Below are 21,187 nucleotides of genomic sequence, written 5' to 3' on the forward strand. Positions count from 1 at the left end.
TTAAGCTCCCTTCATCCCTTAGAAGGAGCTTAGCAGTAGAGTCCACACCTAGGACTCAGAATCTCTCCAAGCAGCAGCAGCAGGCCTGAGAGCAGTGACAAAGCTCAGACCTGGCGTCAGTGGGTTAACAGCAGGCAGAAGAGAGGGGACCCTTGGTCTGTGGGATCCCCATAAGATTCCCCCTGCTCTTAGGATGGACTCATCCCAAGTCATCACATTCAGTGACCCTGTCCCTTTCTCTCTCCTGACTCCCAGTTGCCGTGTTCACTGGTCTAGGGGAGCCCCTGCGTTTGTGGGGAGGAAGGGACAGAGGGCAGGTAGGGAGTCCTCTCTGTTTCTGCCCAAACCTATCATCATGCCTCTCTTTTCCAGGACACTGAGGCCCTCAGCCTACAGGTAAGGTCACTGTCCCTTCCTTTGCTGTTCAGAGAACCGGCCTCTTCTCGCTGTGACCTCTTGTGATCATCCAAATAGGAAGGAAAGGGAGGTGGGGGCTCTGAATCTCCTCGGCAAAGTTCTTCTTCCTCCAGCTCCAGTTCCTCGTTCCTTGCCCTTTTGGTGGGGCTATGAAGAAATTGATTGGGGGAGGGGGCTTGAAAACTGTTTCATAACTTAAGGAATTTCTGGTGGCTGTTTCTATGTCATTATTTCTCCCACCCCCCTACAAGCTAACGACTTAAACTCCAATCAGTCAATCGATCAGAAATATTTATTGAGTGCTCAGCGAGCATTGAGCTCTGTATAAACGCCTGTGAGAGTTCAATACAACAAAACTGATAGACAATTTCCCTGTCCACAAAGAGCGGCTCCACCCCATCCTGGAATTAGAGAGCCATGAGCGCCCACTATGGTAAAGCAGGTGCCACGATTGGGAATAGAGGATTTGAGGTGACTATCTTCACTCTAACCTGCAGGACTCCTGAGGTGATCTCCGCAGCTTTGCGTCTCACCCTCCAGAGAAGTTGGTCCTGTAGCTTTGGCGGTGCCCCTGTGCCTGATTCACCTCCTCCAGTGCTCTACAACCCTCCGGGCCTCGACGTCTCCCTTCCCCGCCCTCGCCGGACCCCCTCCTTGACCGTCCAGGCAGCCTCTTTACCTCCTGGATCTGGCGTTCTATGGGGATGGAGGGAGTCAATCTCTGACCTTCCCACCTCTTCCCCAGGGGACGTGGCAGCCAACACCTCCTCTGAGCTAGTGCTGCAACTGCTGCTGCTTGTCCGGTCCAACCCAACCCTGAGTTGATGTCTTTGTTCCTGAAACCTTTATCTTATTAAAATACGGGCCTGACATCTGTGTGTCTGTTGCGGACTGCGGGGTGGGGGTGGGGGGTTCGCTTCGCTGTCCACACCTCTCCTCCGACCTGCACGAAATGTATTCAATAAAAAGGGAAGTGTTTCTTGCCGAAGGCTACCATGAAACCTTTCCCATCCTGGCAGAGGATGACTCTGTTTCCTTACGCCCCTCAACCATCCACTTCGGCTGCTTATAAGGCAGATCCCCAGGTCCGAGTACCTATCTCGACTAACACTCTGGGGATCCCATTTTGTGTAGTTTAACGAGTTTCCAATCTGTTTCATCTACCCATTTTCCCTAACTATTTTGCGTCCCCTTCTGGGCTGTAGCTCAGATTAATCCCACCAGACGCAAGACCGACAAACCGTCTTCAAGACACACATGCACCAATCGCCTCCAGCTTTCAAACAGTTCGGCTGAGCACAGACCGAATGTCCTTCCTGGCCCCTTCCTCGTGGCGGTAAAGGTCTGGTTCACAAGGATCACAAGGATAGACACCCACCACAGTAACGTCATGCCTAGTACCGTGTCCAACCTGATGAACATTTCGACCCCAGCTCTTAGAATCGTGCTTGAAAATATTAAGCGTTTAACAAATACCATTAAAAAACAACATTCCCACGTGGGCACGCGTACTCACACATTGATATACAGATGCAGGAGAACACATGCCCCTCTCTGCGGTTCCCACATACACACTGGAATCGTACAACCCCATTCAGGTCAGATGTTGGCACCGGACTCCCAGGGCATTGGCGGGCGCTGTCCCTGAACCGTTTCTGACCGGCCCCTTGTTCTCCAGAAACCGGAACCCCCTCGAGATAGAGAAGGATTCTGACGGCTGACAGCACCCCCAGTTTCCCCTCGCTGCTCTCAGATTACAAATTACCATTCCCCAAGGATCCCGTCTTGGGCCTGGAAAAGAAGCAGCTTCCCTTAGAGCTGGAGAAGAAGCCTTCCTGGCGGCGGTGGCCCCGGCCCTGATAGCCCCCGCACAGCCCACAGCGCACAGCCCCCGCGGGCAGGAGCAGGGCTTCCCGTTTTCCTGGAAAGTCCTGGGCTTCCAGGGGGCCTGTCCCTCCTTTTCCCTGTTCAACGCTCCTGTCCCCGCCTTCCCGCGTAGCAGACACCTCTTGACTTCCATGGCTTCGACCAACACGTGGTAGTGCAGGCAAACCGAGCCGGCTACCTGGTCTCCACTTCCTAGGGTTCCTTCGTTGGGAGTTGGGGACGAACGCAGGACTGAAGGGAGGCCGGAAAAGAGGACACTTGCATTGCAGGAAATGTAACGTAGGCCGGTCGAACTCCTCACCAGTCCACGGTAGCACCCTCCTGACACCCCTTGCCCCGCCGTGGCTTTGTAAATCAAATTTTCTTAAACCCCGCGATTCTAAATCTATCCTAACCCCCACGACACCTTCCTAATGTCTCCAGTTTTTTCCTGATTAATGGCCAGTGCTGACCCTTCCTCATCTGCAGAATGATCGGGGTTGGGATCCAGGGAGGAAGACCGCCTATTATTGTCTCCGGACTACTTATCTCTCCCACCTCGCCGATACTGGAGTCAGGGAAAGTAGAAAAGAAAAACACATGAAAATCATTTTTGTCATCATTGTGGCTGATTAGCCGACCCACGTCATGACATCGCGTCACTTAAGCAACTTGGGCACACAGTTCCCCATTTCACATATATATCGTTATACCACATTACTTCCTCCTCCCTGTAGTTAATTTGCGTCTGTGTCCCCAAGTAGATGGTAGACTCTTGAGAACAGGAATCAACCTTTCTAAAGCAACTAGGCTCTCCCAAGTACAATGCGCTTAGAACAGTGCTTGGAACACAGTAAGCGCTTAGCAAATACCATCATCATCATTAATGCACAACACATAGCAGGTGACCAATACATATCGGTCATTGTTTAACTGGTTGTTTAACTGTTTAACTGATTGATTAACTGGTTGATTGACTGATGGGTGGCACGGAAGTGAAATAGTTGCAATACACATTCCCTGCCCTCAAGGATTTTACTCACCGATTAGCGAGTAAAAGAGGGGAAATAAATACTATAGTTAACAGATCATTGGGGGTAGAAACAAAATCAAATATAAAACAGGAAGCTGGCAAACACATTAGGACTAAACTGTGCTTGTTCAATTAACATACAAAGGAGACTATACGCAAATTCCCTTCCTGCTTGGGCACATCATTTATATAGTTACTCGGTAGAGAGTTTTCGTCTTCTAGTTCCCCTGGGGATGGGCTGGCAAATCTGCATTCAGACTCTCCTGGCATCACTAGTTACCAGGTTATACAGTTGCCCGAGGGTACCTTTGGAAGCCTCTATTCTCCTCCACTCTCAGGAAATAACAACTTATCTTCATTTTATGTCTTCAGGCCTGAGGTTTTTTGCTCCTTCTTTATTGATTTTATTCGCTATGAAATCTTTGATGATTAAATTGCTATTCATTACAACAATACCTATGTGACCATATCGCTTGGGTCACTGGAAGGAGACACTCAGGCACCTTAATGTCTCTCAGGGTTCAAGACCCCTTGTAATTTTCCCGTTCCTGAAATAGGATCATTCATCTTTCGTTTATTCTAGACTTTAAGATAGCTGTGGGCATGGGACAGAAACTCTACCCATCACTGGGTTCACGGTCTAAAGGAGAGGGAAGGCAGGACTATAATCCCCATTTTACAGCTGTGGAAATGGAAGCAAAGAGAAATTGAGTGATTTGCTGGCTGTCACAGAGATAGCAAGTGGTAGTATCAGCTTGGAATCCCGCTATACTGACTCCCAGTCCTGGGCTCTCCCGTAAACCATGACCATTTTGGTCATGAAGTATTGCGTTAAAATTCCGTTGTTTAGATCCTGAGTTAGAAAATCATATGGAATCCTTTAAGCAATGCTAACTATCTTAGTGGTTCCCTCTTGGTGCCTTCCAGAATCGAATGGATTTACCTACTTTAGCAAACAGACAGCTCCAGGAATGTTCCTGCCATTCCCTGCCATTTCCAGAACTCTGTCTTCTCCAATCTTCCGGAGATACTGAAGGGACCCCTGGAGATCCAAAATCCTTGGGGAGAGAACTCTGTTCATTTACTGCCAGGGCCTGCTCTGGGCAGGCGGCCCGAGTCTAGGAGGCCTTCCCAGATTGAGCCCCCTCCTTCCTCTCCCCCTCCTGCCCCTCTCCATCGCCCCCGCCTTACCTCCTTGCCTTCCCCACAACACCTGTATATATGTATATATGTTTGTACGTGTTTATTACTCTATTTAATTATTTATTTTACTTGTGCATATATATTCTATTTATGTTATTTTGTTAATATGTTTTGTTTTGTTCTCTCTCTCCACGTTCTAGACTGTGAGCCCACTGTTGGGTAGGGGCCATCTCTATATGTTGCCAACGTGTACTTCCCAAGCGCTTAGTAGAGTGTTCTGCACACAGTAAGGGCAAAATAAATGCAATTGATTGATTGATTGATTGAGTCTGAATCACCAGGAATGAACGAATCAATTAACCGTACTTACTGTGTGCTGCCTTTGCAAAGCGCACTGTTCTAAGAGTTTGGAAGAATGCAATATAACAATGTTGGTAGACACGTTTCCTGCTCACAACGAGTTTAGAGTTCAGAGAGGTAGACAGACGTTAATATGAATAAAGAAATTACGCATATGTCCATCAGTGTTGTGGGGCTAAGGGAGGGTGGAAAATGGAAGGGAATCCAAATGCCAGGGTGACGCAGAAGGGAGTGGGAGAAGAGGAAACGAGGTCATAGACAAGGAAGGCCTCTTGGAGGAGATTCGCTTTTAATAAGGCTTTGATGGGGGGAGAGTGATCTTCTCATTCGAAGTCCTATATGAAGAAAGAGGGCGTTCCAGGATAGAGGCAGGACGAGGGCGAGAGGTGAGTGGTGAGGTAGATGAGATTGAGGTACAGTGAGCAGGTTGGCATTAGAGGAGCCAAATGTTCGGACTGGGGTGTAGTAGGAAATCAGGGAAGCAAGTTAGGAGAGGGCAGTGTGATTGAGTGAGTGCTTTAAAATATGGAAAAGTGTTTAGGGGTCAGTGTCCAGCATGGAGCACCTAGCCGGTATTGCCCTGTTAAATAGACCGCCAGACTCTGTTCTCTCCTGTCCACAACAGGAGGGGCAACAGCAGAAAAAGCGTTTGCAACTGCATTTGCAGCCGACAACCCCAGAGAGATACTGTTTCCTTGGTCATTCGTGGTGGTGATGAACTGACAGCTTCGCGGTTGCAGAAGGGACCAAAGCCGGATTCGCCCCTTCCGCTAGAGAACGTGTGTCTTGGAGCCCAAGGAGTCCTGCATGTGGAGAGAAGGGGAAAAGGAGACAGGGAGAAGGAAAGACAGTTTAATCAGAAGTGGCAATATATATGAGAAGGAAAAGGAAGACACTCAAGAGGAAGGGGGGAATATAATAATAATAATGATTATGGTATTTAAGTGTTTACATGTCCCAAGCACATTATTAAGCGTTGGGGTGGATACAAGCACCTATTACCACAATTATTATTATTAGGGACGAGGTCTCCTCCAGCAGTACACCATCCTTTCTGTCTCAAAAGCCCGTAAAATTGGCGTTTTCCCTAACTCCTCTCTCTCATTCAATTCACATATTCAACCCATCACTAAATCCTATCGGTCCACTTTCACGTCGCTAAAATCTGCCCTTTCTTCTCCATCCAAATGGCTACCATGTTAATCCAGTCACTTGGATCCAATCCCTCCTGGATACTTTCTCAGCCTCCTTACTGACCTTCCTGTCTCCTGTCTCTCCATTCCCACCCATATTTCACTCTGCTGCCCATATCTTTTTTCTACAAGAACGTTCAGACTCTGCTTCCCAATTCTTCAATAAATTCCAGTGGTTGCCCATCCACCTCCACATCAGACAGAATCGCCTCACCATTGGCTTTAAAGCACTCAGTTATCTTGCTCCCTCGTAATTCACCTCCCTACTCTACCACTGCAACCCAGCCCGTAACCTTTTCAGTGTATCTCGGTCTCGTCTATTGTGCCGCCAAGCTCTTTCCCACGTCCTATCCCTGTTCTGGAACGCCCTCTCTCTTCATATGCGACAGACAATGACTTTCACCTCCATCCAAGCTATATTGAAAGTACACCTCTTCCAAGACGCCTTCCTAGACTAACTTCTCCTTTCCTCTTCTCCCACTCGTTTCTGCGTCGCCGTGACTTGCTCCCTTTATACATTACCCTTTCCAGCCCCACAGCACTTATACACATAGCTGTAATTTATTTACATTAGTATCTGTTCCCCCCTCTAGGCCATAAGCTGGTTGTGAGCAGGGAATGTGTCTGTTATATAATTACATTGTTCTCTGCCAAGTGCTTAGTACATGCTCTATACAGAATAACTGCTCAATAAATAGGATTGACCAGCTGATGTTCCCGGGAAATTCGGAAACTGAGTCATCTCTTGTTGGAGGAAGTTTCCATGGTCACCTTTTCTAAGGAGGACTTCCCTTCCTATTGAATTTATTTTGTGCAGGTAAGAGGAGAGGTGTGGACAGCGACGTGAGGGCGTCCAGTCTGTAGCAGACACACAGCAATCTCAAGCCCATGTTTTATTAGGCTAAAGGCTTCAGGAACAAATAATAAATTCATGGTTGGGTTGGACTGGAGAGGCAGCAGCAGTCGCAGTCTGGATCAGAGGGAGAATGGGCCACTACATCCCCTGGGGAAAAGCTAGAGATTGCTTACCCCCACCCCCATCGAAACCAGGTCCAGGAGGAATATGGCTTGCCAGGATGGTCAGGGAGGGGGCCAGAGATGGCAGAGAATGGGGAAGTCAAGGTCTTGAGAGTTGTAGAGCATTGGAGGAGTTGAAGCAGGCACAGGGGCACCTCCGAGGGGCCGGGAGAGGTGCAGGATCAGTTTCTCTGGTGTGTGACATGTACAGCTGTAGAGATCATCTCAGGAGTCCTGCAGGTGAGAGTGAGGACAGTCACCCTGGATCCCTCATTCCCAACCATGAGAACCGTAGTCCTTTCCAATACGGGGCGCCCAATGCTCGGTTATAGTAAGCTGGGTTGGAGCCTCTTCTTGTGGTCGGGGAACGTGTCTACTACTTTCGTCGTACTGGACTCTTACAGGCTCCTAGTACAGAGCTCTACACGGACTAAGCACTCAATAAATACAATAAATACAATTGATGGATTGACTGGAGTTAATCTCGTTGGGCTGTGGGATGGGACCGGGGAGGAGGAGGCTCCTCTAGAAACAGCCCCTGGAGATTCCTTAAACAGAAATCAAGCCCTCTCCACCAGTCCAGTGACATAATGACTTTATAGAGAAGCAGCGTGGCTCAATGGAAAGAGCCCGGGCTTGGGAATCAGAGGTCATGGGCTTTAATCCAGGCTCTGCCAATTGTCAGCTGCTTGACTTTGGGAAAGTCACAAGTTCTCTGTGCCTCAGTGACCTCATCTGTAAAATGGGGATGAAGACTCTGAGCCCTACGTGGGAAAATCTGATCACCTTGCATCCTCCCCAGCGCTTAGAATAGTGCTTTGCACATAGTAAGAGCTTACCAAATGTCATTATTATTATTATTATTATTTTTATCATTATTATCAAGGGGGAGGGGTGAGGGGAGCTGGGGCTGGTGGAGGAACAACTTCACCGGGGAAATTCAGAGTCCCCAGGCCCCACACCCCGCCCTTCCTCTCTGGATGATCACAAGACGTCAAAGCTTAGATAGGCATGCCCTCCCTCTGCACAGGGAAAGGAAGGGACAGAGACCTTGCCTACAGGCTGAGTGCCGGGGTGTCCTGGAAAAGAGAGACGTGATACGTCTGGGCAAGAACAGATAGGACCCTACACCTTTCCTCTCTCCCTTCCTCCCCACAAGACCAGGGGCTCCCCTAGGACGGTGGCTACGGCAGCTCAGGAGAGGGAGAGGGACAAGGTCGCTGAATGCGCTGGCTTCGGATGCGTCCACCCTGAGATGAGGAATCGTGTGGGAGATCTCATAAACCAGGAGTCCTCCCGCCTACTGTTAACACTCCACCCCGGACCTGAGCTCTGTCACTGCTCACAGCCCTGCTGCCACTACTTTTAGACACTTTGATCCCCAGTGGCTCCCATGAGCCCCGAGTTTCGATTCCCCTGCTAAGAGATGAGGGGAGCCTAAACCGTGGCAAAGGGACCCCCGACTCCCTGAGCCCCAGTACTACTGGAGACGCTTGGGGAGACACGGAGAGAGCCCCCGCTCCCATCCCCAGACCCTACTACCTTTCCGGCCCTTGATGTGTACAGTGAGTCCCACAGAGAGGAAGATGAGCCCCAGCACCAAACCCCCAACTTCGCTCAGCATCTTGCTCCAAGAGGATTCAAACTGGGCCCCTGAGGAGGATAAGTCACAGGGGATCAGCCTGTAGAGTCCTCGCCAGGGACATTAGTGGCCACCCTGAGGGATGGGGAACAAAGTGGCCAGGAGGTAGCCTGGTTCCTTCTTGAAACTTGGACTGGGGGTGTATGAGTGGGTTCAAAGGTCAGCTTCTTCCCAAGGCTTTCCGTCTAAGTCAGAGGTAGAGGGGCACGAAGGAGCTTGGGTTTCTGCTATCAACCAGCTTGGGAAGGAATAGAAGAGGAAAGTCCAGGGACCAGGGACCAGGGTAATGTCTTCTTGTGGGGAATCTCCCATCTTCCAGATCAACTCCCCAAGTCCCTTAAAGATGTGCCCAGGGACTTGAGGAGAGGGTGGCTGAGTCCTCTGATCTCCGTCGGAGGGGCTCGGAGCTCCCCAATCCCCATAGTGATGAAATCAATAGTGCTGGAGATCATGCCAGGACAAAACCCCAGAACACAGAAGTTCAAGGAGGGACACCGGCCACAGGAGGTGGCACTGGGGGCAGGTGGAGCAGGGGTCACCTCTCACTCCACTCCACGGTGACAGGGCCCTGCAGGCTGTGGTGCTCCACTTGGCAGACATAGACGTCTCCGCACTTGGGGGTTGTTTCCAGCATCACCAGGACCTAGAAGGTCAAATCTCCGTGACGCATCTGGTCCGTGTGCACGACATCCTCCTCTGCTCCTGTCCATTCCGCAACCACTGGACATGGATGTCTCCCAGGTAGAACCCTGTCACGGAGCAGACGAGCATATGGTGTCGTTCCAGGGACTTTGCCTTTGCCTGGGAGACCTTCACTGTGGGCTGGACTGGGGGAGGAGAGAAGCGGGAGAAGAAGTCACAGACGATGGGACTGTCCTCCCTCAGGCGACCCAGTAGTACCAAGAGCTTCCTGTCCAGTCTGACCCTAACTCTTTGTGGTACTTCCTCCTCCACGGTGTCTCCAACCCTGCCCCCCCCGCCTCCAATACACACACACATTTCACCCATCTCCAGGTATGAGAAGTGGTGGTATTTATAAAACATTCACATTGTCCAGGACACTACACTAAACACTTGGAGAGGTGTTTATCTACCCATTGCTCCTCTGTTCCCCTTACCCATATCGTCCATCTATGACCCCTGCCCGGCACTTTCCGGGGTCCCCTACCAATCATCATCATCATCATCATCATCATCATCTATCGCATTTATTGAGTGCTTACTGTGTGCAGAGCACTGTACTAAGCGCTTGGGAAGTACAAGTTGGTAACATATAGAGACAGTCCCTACCCAACAGTGGGCTCACAGTCTGAAAGGGGGAGACAGAGAACAAAACCAAACATACTAACAAAATAAAATAAATAGAATAGATATGTACAAGTAAAATAAATAAATAAATAGAGTAATAAATATGTACAAACATATATACATATATACAGGTGCTGTGGGTAAGGGAAGGAGGTAAGATGGGGGGATGGAGAGGGGGACGAGGGGGAGAGGAAGGAAGGGGCTCAGTCTGGGAAGGTCTCCTGGAGGAGGTGAGCTCTCAGTAGGGCCTTAACTCAATCCCCCCACTGCCCCTCCTGCTCCATCGTCCCATCCATGCTCCCTGCCCACAACCCTACTGTGATCCCTACCCTAGTACTCATTGGTCTCCCCGAACCCCTTCCACTGCCTAATAACTGGTAGTAATTGTGACATGTGACATGTGTTAACCACTTAGTGACAAACACTGTCCTCAGAATTGGGGTAGGCACAATAGTTACGTCAGACACAGTCCCTGTCTCACATGGAGCTCACAGTTTTCATCTCCATTTTACAGTTAAGGAAACTGAGGCACAGAGAAATTAAGTGACTTGACTAAGGTCACACAGCAGACAAGTGGCGGGGCCAGCGTTAGAACTCCCTACCCACAGTCCATCCTCTAGGACTTGCTGCTTCATTTTGTCTGCTATTTGACCTTGCATGAGTCACTTCACTTCTCTTTGACTTAGTTCCCTCATTTGTAAAATGGTGGCTCATTCTCTGTTCTCCTTCCTACTTTGGCTGTGAGCCCTGTGGGAGATAGAGGCTGTGTCCAACCTGATTACCTTGCGTTGACCTCAGCCGTTACTACAGTGTTTAGCATGTAGTTAGTGCTTAACAAATAGCACAATTATAATTATCAACCCACCCCCTACAATAATGGTATTTCTTAAGTGCTTACTATGTGCCAAGCACTGTCTACTCCTCCCTACACCACCGCACCTCTGGGTCACCTGGGGTGCAACGGGAGTAGGCTGTTGGTATCTGAGAAAGGGGGATCTGGAGGAGAACTGCAAAAACAATGGAAAGAAGCTGTGGGGCCTAGTTGGAAGAGCACAGGCCTGGGAGTCAGAAGGACTTGAGTTCTAATTTCAAATCTTAAAAGGGTCTGCTGTTTGACCTTGGGCAAATCATTTAACTTCTTTGTGCCTCTGTTATGTCATCTGTGAAATGGGTGTTCAGGTTGGGAGGCCTGTGTGGGACAGGGCCTGAGTTCAGCTCTGTGGACAGTAAGCACTCAATAAATGCAATTGAATGAATGAATGAGTGATCTTGTATCTACCCCAGCGGTTAGTACAGTGCCTGAAACACAGAACACACTTAAAAAATATTATTGTACTTCAACGTCAACTTCAACAAACTGGAATGATACAGAAAAGATTAGTATGGCCCATGCACAAGGATGACAGACAAATTTGTGAAGTGTTCCATATTTTTCCTTTGAAGTCATAACTGAAGGCACATCTCCTCCAAGAGGCCTTCCCTAAATCCTCATTTCCCTTTCTCCCACTCTCTTCAAATATCATTCCAAAACTAAATAAAAAAGGGAAATGGACTGCGTCCAAACTGATAGGTATATATTTACCCCGGCGCTTAGACCAGTGCCTGGAACATACTAAACACTTAAGAAATACCAAATAAATACCAAAGAAATTAAAAGTATTCAAAATATGGCGCATGGACTACATCCAAATTGATTATCTTGCATTTACCTAGTGCTTAGTTCAGTGTCTGGAACATAGTAAAACTTAACAATTGTCTTAAAATAAAATAAAATAAGGAACGGCATTTAAACAAATCGGACATAGACTGTGTCCCAACGCATAAACTTGCATTTATGTCAGGGGTTAGTTCAATGCCAGGAGCACAGTACACCTTTAACAGATAAAATAAGGAATAACATTTTAAAAACTGATTAGCTTGCATTTATCACAGTGCCGTGGAACATAGTAAACCCTTAAGAAATGCCATTAAAAAGAAATCAAATAACGAATAGCAATGAAAAAATTTAAACCCGGCGGCGGTCATGCATTTGCCGTCCACGAGGCTGTTCCGGGCTGGCTTGGTGTGGTGCATCTGCAGTGTTTGGGGACTGCAGGGTGTCCAGGTCTGGGGGTGCGGGATTTACTGAGTAGGTGACGGGAGACCACCACTCCCACTCACCTCTGAGTTGCACTGTGAACTGCTTTCCAACGCCGTAGTTGTACCTGCAGTAGTGGTCCACCTAGGCCCATCTCTGATCCAGTACGTCCCCCTGTCTGTTCCAGAATTCGGACTCCTTGCGGCCCAGCTCGGTCTCCTCCACATGAACTCCCCAGTCACTGTCGAGGCGCACGAACGTCTGCTGGTTATAGGTGTACAATAATAAAGTAATAATAATAATAATAATGATTTTGGTATTCCTTAAGCACTTACTACGTGCAAAGCACTGTTCTAAGCGCTGGGGAGGATACAAGGTCATCGGGTTGTCGCATATGGGCTCACAATCTTAATCCCCATTTTACAGATGAGGTAACTGAGGCACAGAGAAGTTAAGTGACTTGCCCAAACTCATAAAGCTGACAGGCGGCTGAGCTAGGATTTGAACCCATGACCTCTGACTCCCAAGCCCGTGCTCTTTCCACTGAGCCACGGTGCTTCTCTGCACTTAGTGGAAGCAACATTCAGACTTTCCCGGGAACATGAAATGTTCTGCAGAGAGAGCGGAACAGGCCGGGGTGATTGACAGTGTGCCCGGGCGCGGTGATGCCCCGGGCTCCCAGGGGCCTGGGAGAAAGGAACACGGGGTGTCTGAAAGAAGAGGAGGGCAGCGACACCCACCCCCTGGCGCTTCTTTCGTCGCACACACTGTCCTGCCACCCTCCCTGCCCCTGCCAACCTCCCATCTGGTCAGAGGCGTCATGGTCTAGTGGCTATAGCATGGACCTCCAAGTAAGAAGCAGCCCGTTTTTGGGTAGGGACCGCCTCTATATAATAATAATGGCATTTATTAAGCACTTCCTATGTGCAAAGCACTGTTCTAAGAACTCGGGAGGTTCTAAGAACTGGGGAGGTTACAAGGTGATCAGGTTGTCCCACATGGGGTCACAGTCCTAATCTCCATTTTACAGGTGAGGGAAATGAGGCACAGAGAAATTAAGCGATTTGCCCAGTCACACAGCCGATATTTTCTATGGCATTTATTAAGCGGCTACTATGTGCAAAGCACTGTTCTAACCGCTGCAATAATAATGATGGCATTTGTTAAGAGCTTACTATGTGTAAAGCACTGTTCTAAGCGCTGGGGAGGATACAAGGTGATCTGGTTGTGCCATGTGGGCTCACTGTCTTAATCCCCATTTTACAGATGAGAGAACTGAGGCCCAGAGAAGTCAAGTGACTTGCTCAAAGTCACACAGCTAACAACTGGCAGAGCCTGGATTTGAACCCATGACCTCTGACTCCAAAGCCCGTGCTCTTTCCACTGAGCCACGCTGCCGACTTATACTTCCCAAGCGCTTAGTACAGTGCTCTGCACACAGTAAGCGCTCAATAAATACGATTGAATGAATAAATTCTAATCCCACCTCTGCCACTTGTCTGCTCTGTGACCTTGTACAACTCACTTCACTTCTCTGGGACTCGGTGACCTCTTCCATTAAATGGGGATGGAGACGATGAACCCCAACTGGAAGAGGTCCTGTGTCCAACTGGATTAGCTTGGATCCACCCCAGTGCTTAGTACAGTGCCTGGCACATAGTAAGCTCTTAACAAAGTTCACCTCTGCCAGGGCATCAGCCCTAATGGAAATAGAGAATACCCAGCGCTTTGGGAGTGTTCTCTGTACCTTACCCGTGTGCTACCCCCCTGGCTCCACAAGAGCAGAAATGGAAATTTCCCTTCCTAATGGAAAGCCCTAGGCCTGAGGGGAAAGAAATGTTTCCTCCTTATAACAGCTCCAGCCCCCACCCCCCCCACCATTTAGCAGCAAACACCACAATGACTTCTGCAGCTTTGCATCTTTATGTTATTTCTGGCTAATTGGCAGCGGAACAATAATAACATTGATAATAATTATAATAGTATTTGTAAAGCGCTTACTATGTGCTGAGCACTGTTCTAAGCGCTGGGGTAGATGCAAGGTAATCAGATTGTCCCAAGTGAGGCTCACAGTTTAAATCCCCATTTTACAGATGAGGTAACTGAGTAATAGAGATGCTAAGCAGCTTGCCCAAGGTCACACAGCAGACAAGTGGCAGAGCCGGGATTAGAACTCAGGTCCTCTCACTCCCAAACCCGTACTCTTTCCACTAAACCACGGTATCGGAGAGCCAGGTCTCCGTGACTTCTTTGTAGAGGAGTGTTGAGGAGTAGGCTAGGGGTAGGGCGAAGATTGTTACTGCACTAGATATAACCTCAGTATTTATGGACTCAAATAAATATCCATCATTTTTTATGGTATTTCTTAAGCGCCTACTATGTGCCAGGCATTGTACTAAGCGCTAGAGAAGATACAAGCTAATCAGGCTGGACACAGTCCCTGTCATTCATTCAATCATATTTATTGAGCGCTTACTGTGTGCTCAGCACTGTACTAAGCGCTTGGGAGAATACAGTACAATAAAAACAGGCACATTCACATTCACTGTCCACAACAAACTTACAGTCAAGAGGGGGAAAGACAGGCATTAATATAAATGAATAAATTACATACGAATAAATAAATAAAAATGTATCCCACATGAGCCTCACAATCTTAATCCCCATTTTACAGATGAGGCAACTGAGGAACGGAGAAGTGAAATGACTTGCCCAAAGTCACAGGTCAGAAAGGTGGTGGAACAAGGATTAGTATCCAGACCCTCCTGACTTCCAGACCCACGCTCTACCCACTACGCCATGCTACTTCTCTGTACGGTAAGGTTGGAAATATAATAATAATAATGATAATAATGATAATAATGATAATAATAATAATAATAGCATTTGTTAAGCGCTTACTATGTGCGAAGCGCTTGGGGAATACAAAGTGATCATGTTGTCCCACGTGGGGCTCACAGTCATCCCCATTTTACAGATGAAGCAACTGAGGTGCAGAGAAGTTAATTGACTTGTCCAAGGTCACACAGCTGACAAGTGGCAGAGCCGGGATTAGAGCCCATGACCTCTGACTCCCAAGCCTGGGCTCTTTCCACTGAGCCACGCTGCTTCTCTGTCACTTATCGAGTGTAGACACGATTCCTGTCTTCAAGGAGTATACAATCTAGCAATCGTATGGAACTGCAGGCTAAGACCACAGAATCCAGCAGGGTTCTTCAGAGAAGGAGGAAAAACTCCCTGGATTCTTATCCCAATTAGGAGACACTAGAGAAGGTAGGACCCCGGGGGGAGGTTGAATTAAAGGAATTTAGATTGTAAATGACCCTTTTGGACAGGGTTTGGTTCACCACCGTGACAGTATTCCCTTTGAGTCTTCTGGGACGATGGATGTATAGTCCCCAGGGCCATGGCTGTGGTGTCTCCCTGGCGGTCTCAGCAGCATCTGCCCTGAGTCATGGAACGGTGAGGGGAGACACAGGGTAACAGAATTCTGAGCTTGCGGTGACCCAACTGAAAGGCGAAAAATCCAAGTATACCAAGCTCAGCCAATGAATCACCAGAAAAGATGTCGCTGTTGTCGGGCTGAAGCTGTGAGAAGGAGTTGGGAAAAGAATAGTATTCACCAGAAGAGGGAGCTTCAAACGCACAAAGTAGATGAAATAAAACCAAAACCTTGAAGGCCTGTGTCATACCCAAATCCTGTCAATTTTAGAAATATCCCCAGGGAAGGAATGTTCCAGGAGAGGCTACTTTGGTAGCTACAATCCTGAGGGGTCTTCAAGTACCTTAGTGTGGGGAACAGAAGGGCCAAGTAAACAAGGAACCGAGAGGAGATCTGTGGCCAAAAGGCTGGTCTCTGTTACCACAGCCTTGTACAGGCAAGAGTTACTTGTTATCGGCCCTACGGCCTTGCATAGACGGGTGTTACTTGTTACTGGCCTTGAAGGTTACAGAATTGCTGTGTTACCTATAAACAAAGGAACATGGAAAAATACAGAATGTGACTGAAAGATATAAAAGTCTTGCTGCTTAACCCAATAAACGATTTCGTGCTTACCCTAGCCGGAGTCCGTGCCTTCATACACCACAAATGGCGCCCGAATCCGGAATACAAATCTGAACTTACGACCCGGTAGTGTACCCGCGGCTGGACGGAGGATATGAATTCATAAAAGATTCGGCCGACTTCCAGGACATCACCATCCGCAGGACGGACAGGTGAGCAGCCGCGGAAGAATTGACAGCATGGGGCAATCAGCCACGAGAGAGCAGAAGTTGCAGCTTGAGATTTTGCAACGTATTTTAAAGGAGCAAGGGTTTAAGGTGCAACCCATACCACTGGTCCAGCTATTAGTATGAAATCGGGATCATTGTACATGGTTCCCTGAAGGTGGTTCTTATGATCTTACCTTATGGCAAAAGGTGGGCCAGGAGCTACAGACTCATGGAAGTTTGTCCCAGCCCCTACCCAAAGGGGTACTGATTACATGGAAAACTGTTTTTACGGCGCTGCGGGCGCTGCATCCCGCTGAACGGGTGTTACAGGAGGCGCCGGCGGTGCGCGACTTGGGGGCAGGGAGTGATCAGGAGGACCCCCTGTCCTTTGAGGTTTTGTCAACAACAGAAGAATTGGAGCCGGTGTACGCTGCTGTTCCGGATCCCGAGGACTTGTATCAGGACCCGGATCATAATGACTCTGGCGATCCTTCTGACTCTGGGACTGCAGACCCGAAGGAGGGATCTGATTTATACCTGCCTTTGGCCCCTCTTACAACAATGGCTGCTGCTGCACCCACAGCAAAGGACTTTTTGCAGACCTAGCGCCTGCAGGCGGTATCCCGTTCGTTGATCATTCACCCTCCCCCCACCTTGCTCCCCCTTTGTCTGCTACGCCGCCGTATGTATATCCTGTGCCTGCTACGGCGCAACCTGCCTATACCGGGGCACTTTCGGACTGCCGGCAGGGGGTTGCACCGAGGGAATGTACAGCTGCTGCAAGTGATGCCGGTGGTGTATCTTCCCGGGCGTCCGGCTCAGTATGATTCTCTCCCTTATGAGTTGATTAAGGAGTTGCAGAAAAGTGTTCGCGAGTATGGGTTACAGTTGTCCTACACAATGAATCTAATAGTGGCTGTCTCTGAATCGTATATTATGACACCCCATGACCGGCGCACTTTGCTGCACTTGTTACTTAGCCCGGCACAGTACTCTGTGTGGGACTCTGAGTATCAACAAGCTGTTGCCCTGCAAGTTATGTATAATCTTGCTAAAAATATTAATCTTGGGGTGGATGAGTTAGTAGGGCAAGGGCAGTTTGCCACACCCCAAGCACAGGTTCAATTAAACTGGGTGGTCTTTACTCAGGCAGCCTCCTTAACCATGAAGGCGCTGAAACAAGTCCCTGATGCGGGTCGGCGGGAGACCTCCTTTGCTGCCGTCCGTTAGGGTGCTCAGGAGCCTTATGTTACTTTTCTGGATAGGCTCCAAACAGCCATACAGCGTCAGATTGATTCGAAGGAGTCTCAGCGGTTGTTATTGTTTCAGTTGGCAATTGAAAATGCCAATGTTGATTGCAGAAAGGCCCTGGACCCCTTACGGAACAAGGAAAAGACTCTCTCAGACCTAATTAAAGCATGCCAAAATGTTGGCTCTGAGCAATTTAAAGCCGAAATGTTGGCCTCCGCCCTGGCGAACCAGCTTACGGTAGGCAGGGCGGCTGTTTAATGTTTTCTCTGTGGGCAGGAAGGTCATATCAGGCGCGGCTTTCACACAAGTTCTTCCACCAGAATGCGCGGTCTCTGCGCAAACAATTTTCGCTGACTGTTCAACAAGCGCGGAATATTGTTCGCGCTTGTCCTGATTGTCAGCAACTGTCCTCAGTACCTATTCCTGCGGGGGTAAATCTCCGCGGCCTTCGATCCAATGACATTTGGCAATCCGATGTCACACATGTGGCCGAATTTGGTAGAATGCGTTATGTTCATGTTACTGTTGATTCCTTTTCGCATCTTGTTGTGGCCACTGCCCATGCAGGTGAAAAGGCTCGTGATGTGGTTCGATATTGGTTGCACTCTTTCGCCGTCATGCGGGTCCCGGTTACTGTTAAAACTGATAATGGTCTCCCCTATGTCTCTCGTAGGGTACAGCTCTTTCTCCAAGATTGAGGGGTGTGCCATGTTACTGGTATCCATTATTCGCCTACCGGGCAAGCCATTGTGGAACGGATGCACCACACACTTAAAGCTCTGTTGTTTAAACAAAAGAGGGGGAATCCCACGGGAATGACTCCCCAGGAACGGTTATACAAGGCTACATACGTTTTCAATTTTCTAACCTTGTCCGATTTGTTCCTTACGGCAGCACAGTGCCACTTTGGACGAGGCACTACATGGCCCGAACGGCCCCGTGTGTATTATAGACCTCTTGGGTCGGGACAGTGGCAAGGACCTGCACCTCTGATCACCTGGGGCCGTGGGTACGCCTGTGTTTCTCTGCCCTCCGGCCCCTACTGGCTGCCGGCGCGTTGTGTCAAGCCCTTCAAGACAAGGGTACCACAATCTGTGGAGGGCCACCAGGATGGCGAAGACGCGGGTGGCGCCCCCTGATACGGGGCTCAACACGGTCAGAATGTTTATGATCTGGAGCCTGATGGGAAGTCATTGCCTGCCTGTCACGGGGAATGGTCTTTACTGGGCATATATTCTTGATCCACCCATCTTCAAACCTATGACCTGGTGGGATCCTACACCATCTATCGGGAATAATGACACTGAATGGATAGGTGGGGTATGGATGCCCCCGGCGACAGCCGGACGATCTGACAATACTAGTTTTTTTTTCTCTCAACAATACTGAGTTTGTAACTGACCTTCCATCCCTTTGTCTGACAACTAATAATGACAGTGACATCGGCTGTATTCCGGTGTCGCCTCAGCAACACCTGATAGTGAGGGACAAACGTGGAACAAAGAATTACACTCTGATAAGCATCCCGGGTGTTTCTGGAACATCGTCTCTCCACAACCTGACGGAAGTGGGGATATATATATTTTACTTGTACATAGCTATTCTATTTATTTTATTTTGTTAGTATGTTTGGTTTTGTTCTCTGTCTCCCCCTTTTAGACTGTGAGCCCACTGTTGGGTAGGGACTGCCTCTATATGTTGCCAATTTGTACTTCCCAAGCGCTTAGTACAGTGCTCTGCACAAAGTAAGCGCTCAATAAATACGATTGATGATGATGATGATGATGATATACCCCCGACTTGCCCCGTTGTACGGAGGACCCACTCGCAAACAACGCACGGATTAACTGGCAGCCATGTCGCGGGCTCGGTCCTGATCCTGTTAGCATCAACGGAACTACGGGAACTATTTTGGACTGGGGCCCGCATGGAGTTTTGGGGGACCCGGCGAGCAACCACTATGTTGGGTTCGGCATCCATAACCACAGTGTATCCTGGCATGGCGGTGGGTTGGCTGGGCCCTCTTTTACAGTTTTATATGCCCGCCAACAACACCGCCTCACCATTGCATACGGGAATTTGGCGTTTAGGCCTCGCGTTTATTAATCGCACCTTATGGATTCTTACCTTGTCTAATCATACTGCTAACGCTACACAGTTATGATTTGCTCTTCACATCCCTACGTCTTTGCGATGGCATAAGCGGCTACCATAAGCCACTACAATCACACTTACTGTATTAACCTGACCAATGCATGGTATGGGAATTGTTTCTCTTCTTTAGATGCACTACGTAATAATCTTACCTTTATATTTCCTTTGCGTTGCTCATTAATGGTATAGTTATAAACAAATGAGGGGGAGATGTGGGGAACAGCAGGGCCAAGTAAACAAGGAACCGGGAGGAGAGCTGTGGCCAAAAGGCTGGTCTCTGTTATCACAGCCTTGTACAGGCAAGAGTTACTTGTTATCGGCCCTACGTTACTTGTTACTGGCCTTGAAGGTTACAGAATTGCTATGTTAGCTATAAACACAGGAGCATGGAAAAATACAGAATGTGACGGAAAGATATAAAAGTCTTGCTGCTTAACCCAATAAACGATTTCGTGCTTACCCTAGCTGGAGTCCATGCCTTCATACACCACACCTTAGAGCCTTTCCTCCTGGAGAAAGAGCGTCGCCATCTGGAAAGAACATGGCCTTGGGAGTTAGAAGATCCGGGTTCTAATTCCAGCTCTGCTGTTTGTCTGCTACGTGACCTTGGGCAGGTCATTTATCGTCTCTGTGCCTCAGTTCCCTCATCTTCGAAATGGGGATTCATTCGTTTCTCCCTCCTATTTAGACTGTGAGCCCCAAGTGGGACCTATTTATTTAGAGAAGCAGCGTGGCTCAGTGGAAAGAACAAGGGATTTGGAGTCAGAGGTTATGAGTTCAAATCCTGGCTCTGCCAATTGTCTGCTGTGTGACTTTGGGCAACTCCCTTAACTTCTCTGTGCCTCGGTTCCCTCATCTGCAAAATGGGGATTAAGACTGTGAGTCCCCCATGGGACAACCTGATCACATTGTAACCTCACCAGCGTTTAGAACAGTGCTTTGCACATAATAAGCGCCTAATAAATGCCTAATAAATAAATAAATTATTATTGTCAGAAGAGGGAGCCACAAGGTGATCAGGTCGAGACAACTCTATTTGATTGGAAACATCAGGATTCCGCACTTTCTAGACGCCTTCTTCACTTTACTCCAAAAGTCACCTTTTCTCCTTCTTTGACCTCCCGTCCCGCCCCCTCATGTCCCGGGAGGGAGGGAAGTAGAGGCATGAGGAAGGCTCACAGGCCTCTCCGGCATCAGCTGGGTTTCTGCAGGCAGCAAAGGAGTGAGCCAGCCACGTTTCCTGGAGCAGAAATGAAGAATCGAGATCTCCAGACCAGAGGCTGCTGAGGAAATTTCCTGAATCTCTTTTGGCTAGTTACAATGTCCCTACTGGAGGACAAACCCTGAAAGGCGCTATCCACATAACAGAGGCTCAAAGGAAGGTGGTGAGAGAGTATGACAAGTGCGGGAATGGTGGCTGTTATTAATCTCCTGTGCCTAACGCTGAGGGAAAAGAGGACAAAAAAGTAGTAGAGAAGCCCGAAGTGAGATTTGAACTCACAACACCTGGT

At 48.7% G+C, this 21,187-nt stretch overlaps 1 non-coding gene and 1 pseudogene across 1 annotated transcript; one reads left to right on the forward strand and one right to left on the reverse strand.

Annotated features, from left to right (window-relative positions):
- Positions 1-1,696: 1,696 nt before the first annotated feature.
- On the reverse strand, positions 1,697-12,335 carry LOC119923979 (annotated as a pseudogene).
- LOC119924004 lies at positions 11,310-11,413 on the forward strand. Its single transcript, XR_005449018.1, has one exon. It is a non-coding gene; the product is annotated as a U6 spliceosomal RNA (small nuclear RNA).
- Positions 12,336-21,187: the final 8,852 nt, after the last annotated feature.

The sequence above is a fragment of the Tachyglossus aculeatus genome, unplaced genomic scaffold, assembly GCF_015852505.1.
Source record: "Tachyglossus aculeatus isolate mTacAcu1 unplaced genomic scaffold, mTacAcu1.pri scaffold_75_arrow_ctg1, whole genome shotgun sequence".
In the NCBI taxonomy this organism is placed as follows: Eukaryota; Metazoa; Chordata; class Mammalia; order Monotremata; family Tachyglossidae; genus Tachyglossus; species Tachyglossus aculeatus.